Source organism: Arctopsyche grandis, chromosome 4 (assembly GCF_051622035.1).
Source record: "Arctopsyche grandis isolate Sample6627 chromosome 4, ASM5162203v2, whole genome shotgun sequence".
In the NCBI taxonomy this organism is placed as follows: Eukaryota; Metazoa; Arthropoda; class Insecta; order Trichoptera; family Hydropsychidae; genus Arctopsyche; species Arctopsyche grandis.
In genome coordinates this window covers 35,977,486-35,992,503 of record NC_135358.1, presented here as the reverse complement: position 1 = coordinate 35,992,503, position 15,018 = coordinate 35,977,486, and the positions used below count along the sequence as shown (strand labels likewise).

Sequence of the window (15,018 nt, the reverse complement as noted above, 5' to 3'; positions counted from 1 at the left end):
GACGCGCTCACATAATTCCCGATTAATTTCGACTTCGCACCGTGGAAAATCCGGGAAAGCTGAAAAAAGGGATTTATGACGACTTACAGATGTGCAATTAACCAAAAGAAATAAACCACGCGGCAAAGACTAAAAATAATGAACAAAAAGTACAGTTATATATATATATATTTTTTTTTTTTTCCGTTTGAATATATACATATATGTATATGTAATTGAAAATGGGAATTGTCAACAGCCATTCTCAAATTAAAACTTTTTTTGTTGGAAAAAACCCTCGAAGGTTTTCCTATTGGTTTCGATCGTGGCTCAGGTGAGTGTTCGCGACAGGTGAGTTTCGCTAAGTGATGATGAGGAAAATTGCACCTTCCTGCTTCTACACAATCTCTACAGATGTTTATTTTTATTATAAATTTTAGCCCTGCCATATTTTTGCGAGTAAATTAATATCTCAAAAGAATAACACAACATCAAATGAACGTAGTTTTTCACATTGGATCAAATGATCAATAAGATTTTTAACTCCATATAAAAGCAAACTCTATGTAATAGTCGGCAATAACAATAAGATTTATTTTGGGTTTGATTTTATATTGTATATATGAAGTATAAAGTAACTCATAAGGCTTAGGTCCGCTACGAAAAACTATGTCAAATTGTTGACGAAAAAGATGAGTGTTTCGCACTAATGCACCACTATGTGGATTGTTATGCAACTTTAATTGCAACACGGTTTATCTTGAATGCAAAAAAGCGCATCACGCTCTCATCCGACAGAGAGCGAGAAAATGCATTTCGGCGAATTCGGCACCGACGATTTTCACTGCATTTTCCTTTACCGCTTGAAGCTCGCATTCAGCGGAAAAGTGCAAAGTTGACGAGTTTTCCTTTATATCTGACGGAATTTTTTAGTCGACCGTGTCACAAAGCGTTTTGCATTCGCATGGACGCCGGATAACTTTACCAATATCCAAAGTATTTGCATAATTTTTCCGAAATTTTCTCGGAAAAACTTCAACGTGCGAAGAACGGTCGACCGGACCGGAGAGAATAAATTTAAATGGAATTGAAAATATTTATATTAAGCACCATTGACGAATTCCTTTCCAAATTCAATCGGCATTATTGAAACCTATTTATGTACGGACGTATGGATGTACCTATAAATTGCTGGAAAAACGTATGATAGGTTGGGTTAGGTAACGCTTGACAATATTTCCAGAGAAGGAGACACTTTGAATAATGGCTCACCGTATCCGAATGAGTGATTCAATCAATCAGAGACACTTTTCAGATTGACGCACCTTATTACGCCGTCTGAAAAATTAACGAGGCTTTTCGAGACTTTTCTTCTCGAGACACAATTCAAATTTGTCCAAGTGGCGCTTTAAACTATCCAATTATTCAAACACCAATCGAAGAAAATGAGATTTCGACCATTGTGACGGAAAACTTGAATCTTTTTTTTCAAAGCACTTAAAAAAAATCCAATCAGTTGTCCGATACCACGTTCAATGCAGTACGATTTATTTTATAATCTAAAAAAATCGATTATCAACCGTAATCAATTAGAAGTGTGCAAAAAATCAAGTTAAGCGTTGGACACGTTGCATTGAAAAAACTCATGGAGTGGATTGACCAATCTTCAACGGGTCGACGGTGGGTAATCCTGGCAGAGTAGAATATTAGGAAGAGGATAGTTTAGTAAAAAAACGAAAAAAGTGTCTCGGGATCGGTACAGATGTCCTGAGGGAGGCGCGATCGCCCCACTAATGGTGGGCTTACTGCAAATCCACTCCGGATAGAATTTACCGCCACGGTGATTTATTTCAATGTGGTGGGCTTTGCTGCTATTTTCAATTTTTTTCAACTAAAACCCCCATATTTCCACTCCCCTTTGGTAACCCTGTGAAAACTAAGCTACAGGACCCTGGATAAAACTTCAAGGACGGGTGTTTTATCGGGACTTTAATCCCACATACATAGCTTGTAGGAAATGCCAGTACATGACATCAAGAACCACTCTTGGAAACAAAGTGACATATTGTAAACATACATACATGTATTACATTAACAAGTTTATTTTCGTGCATTTTTACTAGCATCTTCTTATTGTATTGCCAGTAAACGGTTCTGTCATTTGGATCGAATCTAACGCACAGCTTCTTCAAAGATAACACTTTTGGATATATAAAAAGGCAAAGGGAAAGCTCATCACTTAAGAATGGAAATATTAGATAACACATTGTATGTGCATATCATGTCAATCGAAGTCATTAAAATAATAAATAATTATTATAATTGTGGTCAGAGATGATCAGACAGAGATCAGAGTGTTTACAGTTCGGAATGGTCTTCCCAACAATGTAGTAAATCCTGAAAACCTTTATATTTTTAAAAAAAGCTACATAGATGTTGTTCCGACTTTTATAATGACGTGTGGCAAACAGTCTTATTAACTGATTGTCGATTGGCATTATTGACGAGTTGGAAGTAGTGTGGACCCAAGCGGAAGAACGCTACGGTCGAGTAGTCAGCGAAAAGACGGCGTACGAAGAAGTTGTGTTCTCGTACGCTCCGCTGAACCACCACGTGCAGATTTTACATTTCAATAAACTACATCAAACCATTATCGAAGTCTTTTCCATGATGGTCATTTCGAACCGGACACCAGTAACCTAGGCCACAACACCAAACGGGAAAACCAATAGGAAAAAACGTTGGGTACTCAAGCCTTACTGTCGTTATTGCGGCAGACCTATTGGCCATTGGCCGGACATAATACTGTAAAAGGAGTGGTGCGTTCATGTGTCATTTGTTTCAGAAATAAACCACTGTCACACAATAGATTAATGGGATTACTCCCGCTCGAACGTACCACTGCGAATTTTCCTTTCAGTCATGTGGGGATAGACTTCGCAGGACCTTTTCCTGTGAAGAGTGGTTGCAATAAGAATTCTAAGATAATTAAGGGTTACGTTTGTGTCTTTGTGTGTTTTTCCAGTAAGGCAGTTCACTTGGAACTTGTCGGAGACTTAACGAGTTCAAATTTCTTAAATTGTTTAAGAAGATTCGTAGCCAGACGTGGCAGGCCCAATACGATATATTCCGACAATGCTACTAATTTTGTCGGTGCAAGTCGTGAACTCGTTAATTTAGTAAAATTAATTTACGAACGTCCTCATGAGGAGAAGCTACTACGGTATGTAGCCTCCGAAGGGATTCGTTGGAAGTTTAACCCGCCAAGGGCGCCTCACATGGGAGGGCTGTGGGAAGCAGCGGTTAAATCCATGAAAATTCATTTAAACAAGGTGTTAAAGGCCACCACCTTAAATTTCGAATCATTTTGTACGGTATTGACTCAAATAGAAGCTTGCATGAATTCCCGTCCTCTTAGTCCCTTGTCATCGGATCCACTAGACCTTTTACCCCTCACACCTGGACATTTCTTAATTGGCAGATCCTTACTCGCTCTTCCAATGGAGGTTAAATATAACACTAATGTCCATGCCAATCTGCTTCAGATACAATTGACCACAGCAGCATTTTGGAAACGTTGGTCGGCGGAATATTTACATTCTTTGCAGTTACGACACAAATGGAAGAAGGACTCGAGCAACAATCTGAGTGTGGGTCAAATGGTCCTGTTAAAGGAGGAACACATGCTGCCAACCCGATGGGTCTTGGGTCGAGTCACTAAATTGTATCCCGGACCAGATGGCAGAGTTCGAGTCGTCGACGTCTTTACTGCCAGCGGAGAGTTTCGTCGGTCCAGTCATCTAGTGGCGCCATTGCCGATTCTACCACAAGGACCACTTGACAGGAAGGAAGATCAGCAAGATGGAGGAGAAACAGCAGCTTCAATTCCGTCAACTTCGGTAGCTTAGTTTAACCCGAAGACACTACCCCCAACGCATATTACTTATTAGATGTAATCATGAGTTTAAATCATTCAATGTTAATAGTAATACTCCGTAATTCACTTTAATTGTGTTGTGTGTATAATTTAAGCTATTTTCATTTTAACATTCGGCAGTATATATCTCCGAATTTAATCTAATCATTTTGTCTTTATAATATAAGACTTGTCCCCCCATCACTCGGAAGGATTATATCCGAGTTTAAAATAAACTGTTCAAATTTGACAGTTAAAATTATATTCATGATTTGTTAATGTTAGTCTCCAAGCCAAACTTAATGGAGCATCTTAAATTATTTCATGTCTACTTAATTATAACCTGCCGGGAGTCATCCGCAGGTCTTATGTTTCTTGTTATGAAAACATAAGTTAACTCTTACTGTTTATAGTATTTATGTGAATCATAGAATAAGTAAATATTATAATACTGAACATTTCGATGTTTAACGTAGAGACATCTATAATCATAGTTCGCCTTCATTTCCTGCTTGTAGGAATGAATGAATGACTTTCCAATTTACTTGTAATTTAGCAATGTTTGTGTTACTTGTTGATGAAATCAAGTTAACTTAGGAGCATTACACTCACTAATCAAGTTTAGTTGATCGGTAATAGCTGATCTGTATTGACAACTGTAATAGTGTCAACATTGTATTGTCTAAGTTAACATCAAGATGAGGAATGCTTAAGTTAAACCATATACAGTCCACTCTCTCTTCTTTAAAGTAAACTTATCTTGTAATGCTTATTCACAGCTTCAAAGGAGATTTCAAAAATTTTAATGTAAATAGAAATAACATTCACCAGAGGTATACCTATAAGTTGAAATATTACTGAACCAATGAATTGATTTTATCCTCACACTGGATGAGGCAAAGGTTTCATTATTCACCCTCTATTTAATTATTTTAAGAGCTATGATTTATTGTAAACGACTCGTCAGTAATGCTGTAACTCTGTAGAATAACTGTATTGTTCAACAGTTTTCCTATGTGGGACTATGTTCCGACTTTTATAATGACGTGTGGCAAACAGTCTTATTAACTGATTGTCGATTGGCATTATTGACGAGTTGGAAGTAGTGTGGACCCAAGCGGAAGAACGCTACGGTCGAGTAGTCAGCGAAAAGACGGCGTACGGAGAAGTTGTTCTCGTACGCTCCGCTGAACCACCACGTGCAGATTTTACATTTCAATAAACTACATCAAACCATTATCGAAGTCTTTTCCAGATGTCTTAAAGGATTTTTGTAATTCTTCTTTTCCAATATCTTTTCTATATTTTTGTTTTATTTTATTTATTATGTTACCGTTCCAGATATTTTTTTATCTTTTGGTATTTTTTCATGTTTACTTTTTCCTCCCATCTTATTTTTATGAATATTTTTGCTTTTATTTTATTATTTATATAAGTCAAACCCCGAGATAATAAATAGATAATAGATAATACGTAAAGAAATATATATATATATATATATATATATATATATATATATATATATATATATATATATATATATATATATATATATATATATATATATATATATATATATATATATATATATATATATATATATATATATATATATATATATATATATATATATATATATATATATATATATATATATATATATATATATATATATATATATATATATATATATATATATATATATATATATATATATATATATATATATATATATATATATATATATATATATATATATATATATATATATATATGTATATATATATATATATATATATATATATATATTTTTTTTTTTTATTTTTTTTTTATTTTTTTTTTGGTGCTATCTTATCGATTCCCGATAAATCATCACCAGCGATATCGTTGCTCTTCAGATCATGTACGGGCACTACGGAATCATCACTCCGTCCCCAAAATTGTGAATTGGGCTTCTGAATCTCTCACATTCAGAACACCAATTCGTGAGGCTTTTTTCGCTTTAAACGCCTCTGCTGGTGAGTTGTGTCCAATAGCTGCAACGCTTCTATGTTAGGGTGACGGTGCAGTCTCAACTCGTGCCTCCCGGCGCATTCTCGGATGACTTCTTTTACTTTTTTGATTTTAAGGTCCTTGTGGATCTCTTCATTTGTGACGAAGCGATATGCATCGGTGATAATCCTCAAAAACTGGTTTTGACATCTTTGCATTTTTTCGATATTGGATGGCTTACTGCATCCCCACAGTTGTATGCCATATGTCCATATTGGCTTCACGATTGCCTGGTATATCAGTTTTTTGCATTGTAGGTCTAATTTGGAGTGTCTTCCTATTAGCCAATGCATTTCTCTTTGTTTAATTCGAATCTGTTCTATTTTTTTTTTAATGTGATGCCTCCACGTAAGCCTTGAGTCAAGATGCAGTCCTAAATATTTAGCTGACAAAGCTTGTGGAACTTGGATTCCGTTTATGAAAGTCTGAGTGCTGACACTATTTCGTCGCAGTGCAAATGTGACCTGCATTGATTTTAGCTCGTTGAGTTTCATTTTCCAGTCCTTGGTCCATTTGCTGATCTTGTCCAGTGCACGCTGCAGGCGTTCAAATGCTTCCTTCTGTGACTCGCTCGATGACATAATGACTGTGTCATCTGCAAATGTTCCAATGAATGTCTCTTCGCTTGTCGGGATGTCAGCAGTGTATATCAGGTACAGTATAGGCCCTATTACGCTTCCCTGTGGTACTCCTGCAGAGGCTGTGAAAAAGTTAGAGAATGCCTCCTCATGAGCAACTCTGAATTTGCGTCCGGATAAGTATGATTCCAGTAATTTGACATAATTTCCAGGTAATGACTTGCTGATTTTGTGGATAAGTCCTTCGTGCCATACCCTGTCGAAGGCCTGTGAGACATCAAGAAATACAGCTGGACAATACTTTTTTTCCTCTAGCGATTGCTCTATTTTTGAAATAACACGGTGCACTTGATCGATGGTAGAATGTTTCGACCTAAATCCAAATTGGAAGTCGGGAACATCGGTTAAGGGCTTGAGTCTTTTTAATAATAGTTTTTCGAATAGCTTAGAGATCGCAGGCAACAAGGATATTGGTCTGTATGATGTCACTTGTTCGGGTGACTTTTCAGGTTTCTTCAACATTATGATTTGAGCAGTTTTGAAGCACTCTGGCACATGCTTGAGCCGGAAACATGCATTGTATAAGTATGTTAGCATGATAATAGCCTTTTTTGAAAGTTCCTTGAATAGTCCCGGTGAGATTTCGTCAATTCCAGGTGCCTTTTTAGGATTTATATTGTCATCTATTTCTTTAGCTACTTCCATAGGGGTGACAGTTTTGATTAGTTGCTGTGGTTGATACATTGGTGTATAATCAGCATCAGATTGAATATTGTGTGGTTGGAATACTGTCTCTAAGTGTTGTGCTAACAGCTCAGCTTTTTCTTTGTTGCTTCTTATCCACTCTCCTTGCGCATTTTTCAGAGGTGGTATTTGTAGAATTGGTCGTTTGAATTTCCTAGTTGCTTTCCATAGTGAGTGATTTTTATCAGCTGCAGGGCCCAAACCTTCCAAATATTTTTCAAAACAATTTTGTTTATGCTCTTTAATAAGTCGGTTAACTTTGTTACTTATGTGGTTAAATTCTCTTTTGTCTGCAATATTTCTGGTTCTATGCCATATTCGTCTTGTTCTACGTCTTTCTTTAATCAATTGTCTAATTTCCATGGGGTAATTAATGATTTGGTCTGGTTTTTCTTTTGGTACAGGTGTAGCTTCTTTCGCAGCCTCTCGTACAGAGTCAATAAAATTTTGAGTGTGTAGTTCGAGATCTTCTATAGTTTTAAGTTTCACTATTAAATTTATTGATTGGTCTAGTTTTTTCCTGAACATATCCCAGTTAGTGCGTTTATTTGTCAGGTTCTGTCTCCTTATTCTTTTAATTACCAGTGTGCTCAGTGTCATTAGCACTGGTGTGTGATCAGAAGTAAGGTCCTCTATTCCTTCGACCTCAATGTGGTTTGGGGCTATTCCTTTGGATATAAAAAAGTCAATTAAATCTGGTACCTTTTTACTGTCGGTCGGCCAGAAGGTTGGTTTTTGTGAGGAATGATACTCGCACGAGGAGCTCTGAATCGCGTATAGAAGGTTGTTTCCTTTACCAGGAGTTATAAGTCGTGATCCCCAAGCTGTATGTTTAACGTTGTAGTCTCCTCCAATAATAAATCTTGGCCCAAGGGAATTAAAGATGTTTATAAATTGGTATTTTGTGATGGTATGCTTTGGAGGACAATATGCTGCAGCAATATTTAAGTCAGCATTGCCATATTTAATTGTGATGATAGTAGCTTGCATGAATGGTTCTCTGATATCTTTTTGTTCGAAGTGCTGGATATTTTTTTTGATTAAAATAGCACTACCACCGCGAGCTCGTTCACTAGGATGTGTTGTCCAATAAGCCGAGTATCCGTTTATCTTTATGTAACTTCTTTGTGAAAAGTGTGTTTCTGATATTAGTGCTAGATCGATGTTGTTTGTCTTTAGAAACACTTCAAGTTCATGGACTCTCTGATTGAGTCCGTTTGCATTCCATGTTAATATGCGTAGGGAATTATCTGTCATTTTTATTATGTTTACTTGGTGATTTGCACTGATTTTCAATTTTTTCCACTCTGGTTATGAGCCAGTTGAGTTGGTGTTTTATTTCAGTTTGAAAGTCACATAGCAACTGCATCATGCCACCGATGGTAGGTTCAGTTGATTTATTTTCCTGCCCGATATCTTGTTTGCTTTTGTCTGCTTGGGACTTAGCTGCTTCACTATATGTTTTGTCCACAGTTGTTTGTTTATCAACAACTTCAATTTGATTTTGTTGTACGCGTTGTGTTACTGTTACCTTTTTGGGTTGTGATGCTTTTATCTTTTTTTTATAGACCTCACACAATATATATATATATATATATATATATATATATATATATATATATATATATATATATATATATATATATATATATATATATATATATATATATATATATATATATATATATATATATATATATATATATATATATATATATATATATATATATATATATATATATATATATATATATATATATATATATATATATATATATATATATATATATATATATATATATATATATATATATATATATATATATATATATATATATATATATATATATATATATATATATATATATATATATATATATATATATATATATATATATATATATATATATATATATATATATATATATATATATATATATATATATATATATATATATATATATATATATATATATATATATATATATATATATATATATATATATATATATATATATATATATATATATATATATATATATATATATATATATATATATATATATATATATATAGGTATATAGACGAACTAATAAACAAATTATTTTTTTTTAATTTTACGGCGATGACTTTCGTATTAAATAACTGACCAATTGGCAATTGGCAATTATACCGCAGTGGCATTGTGGTTACCCATACGTTATTTTCATTGTAAAGAATTGTAAGATTTATAGAGACATCTATGGTCAAATTTGCAGCATTTTAAACAATTCAGCAAAATTCGAAATGCCGAAAACTCGTAATTTGCGAGAAAAGGGATAAGGTTGCCAATTTGTTGGAACCGTTTAAACGAAAATCATATAATTTGGCAAACTCTTATCGATTTGGAGTCACAAATCTAAGGTCTGACCGGCAGCAATCGGTGGGATGTGAACCCGTGGCCACTTTGTTCGATAGCATTATACGAGTCATCATAGTTGAAAGTCCACCTTTCTTCATTTCCAGAAATATTTCGCAAAATATTAAATATAATGTTTTGCGTTTAAAATCACTCGTGGCCTGTACGTTTGTTTATTCTGCTTTTCCGAGATTCTGGACTAAAGAATTAAAATAATTGATGATAATTTGTGAATAAAATCAAACAGAAGTAATGTTTTTGGAACTGAAAATTAGACTTGAGCTACTTTCAAATATAACGACTCATATACTAACCACATGTTAATTGTACTAGAATAGGTGTACATAATTGTATTTGAAATACATGATTTTTGAAGAAGCTTTTCCGGAGACAAGATATATGTATATGTAGTTATGGTGTGGAAGTATAAACTTGCATATATGTAGGTATATTCTTGTAAAATTTGACATAAATGTTGAAATACATAGTTGACAATACGAAAAATGCACAACAATGGATATTTATCTGGTGTGAAATTAAATGAGAGTAAACGTTTAAATCTAATATACTGATTGCAGCTAATATACATATGTACATACAGTTGAATTATACGAATGATATAAAACCTAACAACAAAAATTCAATAGAATTTGTTGTGAATTGATGTATGTATGTGAACTAGGGCACGAAACTTGTCCCAATAACGAATACGAAGGTCAATAATTATAAAATATGGAAGGTGAAGACATAACAATGTACATATTATATAAAAATATGTACACATATGAATATATTTCAGAAGATGATGAGATACGTCGAAAATATAAAAGAATTTTCTCACTCTTTATTTTGACTGCCTTTAAATGAAAAACAAAAAAAAATTTTAGTTAATATTTTTCTTTTTTTTTAATTTTAAACGAATTCATTATTTAAAAACACATTTTGATTTTTGGTAACAATTAATTTTGGTTACAAATCAGCATTGAATAGAAATGAAAAATACATCATTTATAAATGTATTAGTCTCTTTCACACTAATCTGATACTAATATACATATAACTAAATTCTCCAGTCTAGAGAGTAAAGTCCAAATCGAGACTTAAGTCTACATTTGAATTACTATATATTATATTTGTGTAGGGTACAAATAAATAATATTGTATGTATCAGTGGCGTGCGGTGACTTTTCAACCAGAGGATGCTGTCCAAAACACGATCTGTTTATTTTATTTTATTCTTCCAAACATTGTCATATTTATATTTATTAAAATGTCTTTGATATGTTTTCATTTTTGAATGAATATTCAATATTGGTGTGGGTTTTGGGCTCTTAATAATAATTTCTTTTTCATTATATGGTAGAAAAGCAAATGTCTTTTTAGTACATTTTTAATTAAACAATTGCAATTATTAACAACGGCGATAAATCCACTTGCATTGGATTAATCGCCGTAATAAATAATAATTTAGGACCTAATAAATTAAAATAAAATAATAAAAGTAAATAGCTTAGGACGCAAGATACGAAATATCAATCAACGAATCAACTGAAAGTCCATACATAAAAAAGCGAATCAAGTCCATACATGCAAAGAATATTTTGCTTCCAGAGCAAGTGTCGCGCGAGCGAGACGACTGTAGAGTCGTCTCACTCATGCGCATAAGCAAGAGTGATAGCTCACTTGTGCGCATGCGCAAAGGATTTGTAGAGAACTTCAGCATCTATGGCGATACGAGCTTGATGTGGAACAAGCATCGGTCGCGCAGACAGCTACGGCCTTTCAACGGGGATGCTCGTTTATGTCAATTTTGGATCAGGCAAAAGAACGTATATATCATATATATCATAATCACGTAATCAAAAATAAATGAAAGAGAAATAAAACTAAGAAATTCAGAAAACAAACGGTAAGAAAATATTTTTGACGTAAATTTTAAGCATCCGTGGACGGCACGCCACTGATATGTATGTATGTACATACATAAGCTTGAAAGTGTGTGTTTGTTTACTCGGGGTAAAATATATTATACCTTGTTATAAACCCAATATTTTATATAATGTGTATATCAAAGGATTCGTTATGATACCGGAAACGTCTCAACAAAATTGTAGGAAGGAATTATATACATCAATAATCTGAATATATAAATTTCTAAACATGCATTAATTATGTAAATTGTTATATACATATGCTTCCCAATCACATATTCCTCTGTTGATGTTATATAGGTAAGAGATTGTTGGAACCTTCAATAAATAATTTATTCAATCGGAAGCTTCAAAAAGCATTTCGATTATAGTATTAGTAAAATTAAGACGGCGCGCTACTGATATGCATATATTTTTTATTTTATTTTATTTTTACAGATATATGTATACCAGGAAGGCCTAACAGGTAAACCCCAATGCGCCTTCCTAAAAAATCAATTACATATATTGCAGCATTTTTTTATAAAATAAATCGCCGTATTTCAAGAGGCTGAACAACACGAAATAAACAATCAATTAATTAATTCATTCATAGAGAAATCTATGGATTTAGACTTTTTTTAGATATTGTACATAAATCAAATTCAGATATTTGTGACATAGCGGGTAGGATGGTTTTTACAATTTTAATGGAGGAACCGTTTCAACAATGGAATCAGGTTGGCAAACTCTGATTGGAAACGATCGACTTGGAGTCATAAATATCCAAGTCCTACCAGCAGTATTAAAGATTAGCACGGGATCGAACCCAGTAAGCTCTCGGTGCTAAACATAAACTCAACTACCGAGCCACACTGCTGGCTATTTATATAAATATTATTTTGATTTTAAAATGTTTTTATTTATTTATTACAATTTTGCCATAGTGACATTACAGAGTAGTTCCAAGTCGTCACTTTGGCTAAAAATTAGCCTGCAAATGGCTTATAAAAAATAGTATAATATAATGTCTGCTGACAGATACATATCTATGTACGTACATATGTACTAGGGATCCCAATCAAATATTCGAGTATTCGAATTATTCGTCTGATTTTTCAGCCATTCGTTATTCGAATATTTCATCAGCTATTCGAATATTATTCGTGTATATATTTTTTTATAAACTAAATAAACAAAATCAACATGACAAGAGTGATAACGAAGAAACCGACGATTATGAAGAAAATGAAATATATAATGGGGATAATTGTGATAAAAATGAAGATAATGAAGAAGATGAAATGTCTATATGCGAAGAAACGGATTTTTATTCATTAAATATGGAAATGTTTGAAGAAAATCACTTTTCGATCGATAATAATCTCTACGAAATTTTAGAAAACATCAGAAAAATAATACCAATATTTTAGAAGTCACCGGCGAAATATACATTTTTACAAGAAATCATAATGAAAAAAGAAAATAAAAAATTGAAATTATTATTGGCGTAAAAACGAGGTGGAATTCAATGGCAACTATGATAAGACGATTCATTCAAATTTATGCCTGGTACATATGTAATTATCTTTTTTTTTTAATTTTCGAATAGCTCTTGATTTACTATTCGATATTCGAATAGTTGAAGTCGACGAATATTTGGTATCCCTAATATGTACATAGTTACATATGTAGCTACATGTTTTTGGGAAGAAATTGGCATACTATTTGTATTAAATTTACAATTTTTATACATATAATGGCCAAATAAAGTAAACATACATATGTACATATATGATAAAAAAAAGTTTTTTAAAAACATACCTCTTCTATAATTTGTATATAAAATATTATTTTGAATAAAAATACCTTATTATTTTTATTTTACTACCGCCATCTATGTTTAAAACTAAAAACTGGATAAACGTCAGTCACTTTTCAGAAATTCAAATTTCAAACGCGTCTTACACGATATCTTTGCACCATCGTAATGGCGGAGGATCCATTTACTTACATTGATGACCAAAATGACCAATATGGCAAAGTATGAAAATGATCGGATAAGAGGCAAATTTTTTCCAGAATTGTAATCGTAAGTGAAACGTAAAGGAGGTATGTTATAACTAAAAATAAAACTATCACTGTTTGATCTGTGTACATATATTAAGCTTGTATTGGTTAGAAAGTTTGTTTTGGAGAAATAAACAATGAAATTTGAGGTTATGGGTAGCTGTTGAACTAATTGTATATGATGTTTGTATGTAAGCTTATTGTAAATCATATTAACAATTAGAAACAACATAACTTCTTATTGAATACTTATCTCGCAGATAAAACTCAGTGAAGAGATATACTTTTAGCAGTGAAATGTCAGATCTGACATATTTGGCCAAAAATCAATATATATCGTGTATTACATTACATGAAGCTAGACGCCAAATTTAAAATTTATATATACATATGAGAGTTAAAACTATAAATAATTATATATTAGAGATAACGAGAACCTATAGAGAAAATTTTATAAAATATAGAGTGAATTATAGGCGTTTAAACAATTAAAATCTGATATGGCCATATCACGGCGAAAAGGTTGAAAATAGATTATAGTAGCTTGATAGACGTCACCGTACCCAAAATTGTGGATATTTGATACGCATTGTATACGATATTTTATCTCCAACGTAATGGCAGACGATACATTAACGTATATTGATGACCAAAATGAGCAATATGGCAAAGTATGAAAACGATCGGATAAGAGATAAGAGAGATAAAAAATGACGACTTACACGAAAACCATGTGAACTGTATAAGAGGTGTGTAAAAACCATGTGAAACGTATAAGAGGTTAGTAATAAGTAAAAATAGGAACAAGGCAAATACAAACAAAAATCACATTTGCGTTTTAAGGACGTGTTATTTTAAAATAGCTCGGTGCACTCGAAAAGCGTAGATATATGCATAGTACTGGAACCTTTTTAATGATTCGTATTAAAAAAATGTGGATTGTAAGTCAAAGGGTTGAGGGGCAGGTGGCCCTCAGGTGTGTTAAGTGGCAGGTATCGTTGCCAAGTCACGGCCGGTGCCCCCGTCAGATTATGTTTGGAGAGGGACAGCGGGCCCTCGAGGCCCTCTCGGAGGCCCTCCTGTTCGCCGACATATTTACTTACACGTCTAGTTTTTCCGCGGAGCGACAGAGCCTCCGGGAAAAACCACTCGTCGCCAGTGACGCAACACTCGAGTGCGGAAAAGCCGCGCGACATTTCATCAACACCTTCTACTCGTACCGACCCGTGCACGTATTATATAATACACGTGTATACGTACTCGAGTTTATTAAAGCAATATTAAAAATTAAATATTTATAGAGTTGCGCCTACCCTTACGAAGCTAAAGTGTTTATACATATGTATGTATTTTTCGATTTTTAAATGCTTT

General features: G+C 33.2%; 1 protein-coding gene across 1 annotated transcript in view; it reads right to left on the bottom strand.

Moving 5' to 3' along the window:
* The window catches only part of Nlg2 (Neuroligin 2), a 185,332-nt gene that overhangs the window by 43,701 nt on the left and 126,613 nt on the right, over positions 1 to 15,018 (bottom strand). The window lies entirely within an intron of this gene.